Source organism: Haplochromis burtoni, unplaced genomic scaffold (genome assembly GCF_018398535.1).
Source record: "Haplochromis burtoni strain Fernald_Lab_line unplaced genomic scaffold, NCSU_Asbu1 Contig_1476, whole genome shotgun sequence".
In the NCBI taxonomy this organism is placed as follows: Eukaryota; Metazoa; Chordata; class Actinopteri; order Cichliformes; family Cichlidae; genus Haplochromis; species Haplochromis burtoni.
Window position 1 is genome coordinate 39,963 of NW_024583837.1, and position 5,462 is coordinate 45,424.

General features: G+C 34.7%; 1 long non-coding RNA gene across 1 annotated transcript; it reads right to left on the minus strand.

Moving 5' to 3' along the window:
- Positions 1-3,822: 3,822 nt before the first annotated feature.
- LOC121813318 lies at positions 3,823-4,287 on the minus strand. Its single transcript, XR_006053649.1, has 2 exons — positions 4,202-4,287; positions 3,823-3,917 (listed from the first exon to the last, which is right to left on the minus strand). It is a non-coding gene; the product is annotated as an uncharacterized LOC121813318 (long non-coding RNA).
- Positions 4,288-5,462: the final 1,175 nt, after the last annotated feature.

The following is a 5,462-nucleotide window of genomic DNA, read 5'->3' on the forward strand; positions in this document are numbered from 1 at the left end:
TGTTGTTGTAGTTTGTGGGCCTGTGGTTGTAGCGACGGTATTTACATGTAGTCATACAAATTTAAATTAACCTATTCTGAGTCACCATTCCCATATCAGTCCGTAATATGTTTATGTCTTCCCAATTCAAATATCATGTCATGAATTCATTGCAACAGTTAACACAAGAAGCTTTAGTAATTCTTGTGTTTCATATAAATTGCCCACTCAAGTAATCTACGATAATCTGTAGAGGTAAATAATTTGTACAGTAGAACCAAGACTGCTGTTAAAGATGAGTGCGTGCTGACCCAAAGCCAGCAGCCACACCCTATGCTTCAACACGTAACAACAGCAGCCATGTGCACTCAGGCTACAGCCTTCATATTTCCTTCCCATGTTTTTTCAGTAGAATTACTGTGGTAATTGTTTTGAAGTCTCTTTGTGTTGATAAGAGATCATACGTGTTCTCATTAGGATAAGGATTTGGTTTTTGTGTGGGAACATCGCCTATAGTTTTATATTGTTAAATGTTATATTACAACGTGTTTTAAGTCATTTTACAGAGAACTGTAAAAGTGATGTCAAGAGTAGTGCAACAAATACTTCCTCCTTGGAGTAATTAAGTTACATACTGCATTAAATACATTACATAATACCTTTTAATACTTAATATATCAAGTATGCTTTTAAGTAAAATGTTCTGTGTAATATATGTAATGCATTACTCTTTTTTCAGTAATTACGCAACACCGATACGGGCGGGAATTGATAAGAATTTTGCAATTGTGATTCTATTATTGTTATCACTTATCGATTCCTTATTCATTCCCTTTGGCTCCACTTCACGATCTGCAGACCATGTGGAGTGGAGAATAGTGGACCCAAACGCAGACAAAACGAAGCGTGGAAACAAACTTCATTTAACGTAACCTAACCCAAACTGAAAAAGAGCTGTTTTATTTGATGCTGAGCAAACCAATAACAAACAGTAAATGTCAACTCTACTGTGGCAGCATGGAGCGGAGAGAGTGTGGACCCAAATGCAGTTGATATCATATGGTTTCTCGTCTACTAAAGAATCAAGAGGCGGGTTTTGCTGCTTTAGGCAAACTAAGGCACAAGCTACTCATTTTAACTCCATTAGAGCTGGTGAAACTCCAAAAGGTGGTGGCTGTCCTTGACCCCTGCAGATATTTTTTAACTTATTGGTACTGTTTCTCCAAAAAGCTCTGTAGTTGACAATTATTGCGTAGATTAATAATTACTTTCTTGAACTGTCTACTACAGGTTTGTGACTGAGCTTCTTGGAGGTGAGACATGTGTCTCATGTTCAGTGGTTCTACCTGCTTTCTGCCACCTGCATCACACCATCGAGGTCTCCTTTGATGACTTAAACTACATGGTGAAATTTAAGACTGCCCTCACAAAGGACCTGTCCCAATGTGTAGCTACACTCAACCATCAGTGGCTCAAGATAGCTACTGTGCTTGACCCATGCTTTAAAGATTTAAAGTGACTTGCAAGGGGAAGAGGTTTGGACCAGCCTTGAGGCCCTGCTGCAGGAAAAGTGTAAAGATGCCACCACAAAGGAGCCAGCAAAGGCAAAGAGCCTCCTCCTCTCTTCATTGTCTTCAGACTCTTATTCAGATGAGGAAGCCCTGTGTAACAGGGCCCTGAGTTTGTACAGAACAGAATCCACCATTAGCAAGAAAGATTGCCCGCTGCAGTGGTGGTCCAGTCGAGCAGGGACCCACCCACAGCTGTCTGTCCTGGCCCACAAGTATTTGATTAGTCCTGCCTCTTCTGTCCCATGTGAGAGACTGTTCTCACTTGCAGGTCACATAGTAACAAAAAAGAGAGCTGCCTTGAGAAAATGTGAACACTCTAGTTTGTCTAAGTAACTGGCTGAAATAGATGGACAGTAAATAAGCATGGACGTACTGTGAGTCCAATGGGTTTGCTATGTTTTGCACTAAAATGTTTGATGATCACACTGTTTTAGCCTAATGTACAAAATAATTTTGGCTAAGGTTACTCAGAGTTTAAAGGTGAAGCTCTTCAAATACCCTTATGTTTCTGGCTTATTTTGTTTAAAAAGAAAAACTGCACTTTATGTTGACAGTTTTCATTATTATTTAAAGACAATACCATTTTGAAAACGTACTTAAACTACTTAAAATAGCACTTTATTTTTAAGTCTGCCCAATTTTGGCCAGGGATATTATTTTTGTTTCTCTGTTTTACAGTTTAAATATTTTCCCCCATAAATTAAAAGAGCTTGAGTTTACAATATTCATGTCCATGTCTATTATTTGATTCTGTTGCCCACTAAATCCCTTTTAAATAAAAAATAAATAAATTGCACTTTGGGGCAAATTTTCTTGTGCGATTAAATGCGATTAATCATGGTTAATTAATTACAATAACTTCTATATAGTAGAGTAAGATAAATATGGTACCCTAAATATTATTATTTGCTGTCTGACAACATCATAATGTGAAGTCTGGTTAAACTTTCAAGGGTCATATCACATTGTGGCATAGATAGCTGGCCAAAATTCATTGTACTGCATGAAAGGTCTCACTTCTATCCACATTTTCATGGAAAGCAACCTTTACCTATTATTCCTTCTGTAACACTCTGAAATAATCTCTTAATATAATTATTTTTACACTGAATTATATTGTTTCTTAAAATTGTAAAATAATAATAAGAAATTAGTTAATTGATTACAGTAATTAACAGAGCCGAAATGGATTTTCTCGGCCTTGAAAATGTTACAAGGTTTTATTTTATAGCTTAATGTTATGAGGGCTCAAAAACATTGGACAAAAATAGGAAATTTCAGCTTAGTAATTACATTTTAAGTTGTGGTAACTCCAAATACTTTAAAAGTATGAAGGCAATATTTTGTACTGCTTGTACTTGAATATGATAAGGCTGTATCAAAGCTGATTATGAGGGGGCTTAGTTGGAACCTTTGAACCTTTTTCAGAAATTAGTGATTTTAAATGGAATGATCCATGTGTGATGTGTTACTGCATACTGCATACTGAGTATGAGAGACACCACTCAAGAGAGAGAAGCTTTCTCTGTTGTCTCTCACTGTTTTTTTTTTCAAAGAAAAACTTTCAACAAGTATGCAAAATGTCCTCATCTCATCTATACCACACTCAAAGTTGTTACTACACCCACTTTTTGTAGAATTTTTTTTTTAAAAATGTAGAAATTTGGCTTAATCTTGCATCACTAAGTACAATTCACCTAGATTGTACACATTGAACTCAAGGTAATAAGTGCCTAACCATTAAAGTATTATAACAATCAGTGTTCTTACAGTCTACATATTGTCTGTAGCAATTATTTATGAGGGTATATATAGCTATGCTAAAGCAGTTCATTTATTTTGTATTGTCAGAGATTTACAGTTAACAAACAGTCAGGTGAGTAAACAACACTGAGACACTTAAGATTGACAACGTGCGGCACGGGTGAAAAGCTCAGAGCAAATCACACTGAACTGCAGTATTCGTTTATTTTTATAGGTTACATCGTCAATATGCAAATATAATCACATTTCCTGTTACGCAGGTCCTGATGCTGTCTGCATGCAAGCTGTGTGTGTGTGTGTCACAAAGTATGTGTGTTGCAAGTCAATTTCTAAGAATAATATAATGCAAGTCAACTTCTGCGGATATGTATTTCTGTGCTGGTTTCTTGTGGTAAATCCCAGTGTCACAGGGTCAGCTTCCTGTTTCTACAGAAAACTGTGTCTGGTGAAATATGTGTAACATAACTTTTGAAGCATAAGCAAATAAAACAATAAAAACTCCCTAACCTGTATCAACAGTAAGTTTAGCATCACTTAACTTACCTATAAGAAGCAACAAAATTGATATCATCAGTCCAACAGCCATTGTTTAATAAGTTAAATCTGTAAAAGAAACATATGTCAAGGTCATGCGCACAGATTAATAAACCAAAAAAAAAAAAAAAAAATGAGTTAAAAACGCAGGATAACAGTATTTTACAAAAATACAAAAGGTTTTGATCATTAACTGTACTCATCATAACACTTCTCAATAAAAAAAAAACTATGTATGACAATTTTAAAATAACATATGTAAAATAATTCATTAGGATTAGTTTAACAAGTTAGTGAAAAAATGAAAAGTCATATTCACAGTACATGAAATCTATTTTGTATATTGTACTTACCAAAACTGAGATCAGATGAAAATTTATTAATTCTCTTTCTGTTTTTTATCTCCTGTAGATATTCACCTCTTTGCTCTGTTAAACCTTATGTTCACACCTCTTGTGGCCTTATATATTTCAGAAGAGTGAGGGCTAATGACGTATGTGAGAGATGATAGAAGAGAGGAACAACGTCACATCACAGGATTCACAAGTTTGTCAAGTGATCAACCTGAAAATTTCTTGGCTCAGGATCACAGCCTCTCCCTTCTTTTTGTTAGTGACCTCAGTTACTCATGGATGTCAAGGCAGACTAACTAAATAATGAAATCCAGTAGAGCGAAAAGCAGCTGGAAGACATGTAACATAATCAAAGTAAGCAGACATCTTTGTATATTTTAGAGTATGAGTTTTCAAAATGTTTTCACTGTACCTTGTAATACGAAACTTTTTTTTAAAATGGCCTTGTTCTGGCTTTATTTGATCTATGCAGTGAAGAGTGACAGGAAAGCAGACAGAGAGCGGAAAACGAATTTCCACGGGTCAGATTCAAACGCAGACTCCTCTAAACCATGTGGCAGCCTGCTCATCCCAGTAAGCTAAACCAGCAACCCAATACAGAACTTGTAAACAAAGTGATATAGTCTGATAATATGCTGTTAGCTCAAAGCATCACAGGTAAATTTCCTCATATTTTTCCAAGTAACTGAAAACTTATGAAATCAATATTATCAAGTGCAAAATTATAATATTTAACAAACTGGATGGCTCCATACTTTGCTTTTAGTCTGTATAGTGGGAAAAAAACAGCATTTTTATATTTCCATTCTAATAGTATTTTTACTATTAGAGATATTTGTCTCTACATATATACCACACTCATTTGTCAAAAATGAGGACTGATAATGCATTCAAATTTAACTCCTTTCTCATATTTTCAAATTACAGTTTTCTTGAAGAGTTAAAAAAATAAGGAGAAAGAAACAAAGAAACAAGAACAAGACATTAAGAATATTGGTCCAGCTTAACAATTGTTTTATGTATTTTATGCATTGCTACATCAACTCAATAAGCAGTTTACTTATTAAATCATTAAGTAGGCTAAAGGTTTAGTGCTATTGTCAGCTAAAAAAAATATCTAAAAACAGTAAATCTTTTCTTGAAATTCCATTGTCTCCGGTTAAGCCTTTAAAGTTCTATGGCATCGTAAAAAAATTATTGGAAATATTTGATTGATTGATTGAATCTTTATTTTGAACATGTTGAAAAAGTATAAAAAAAA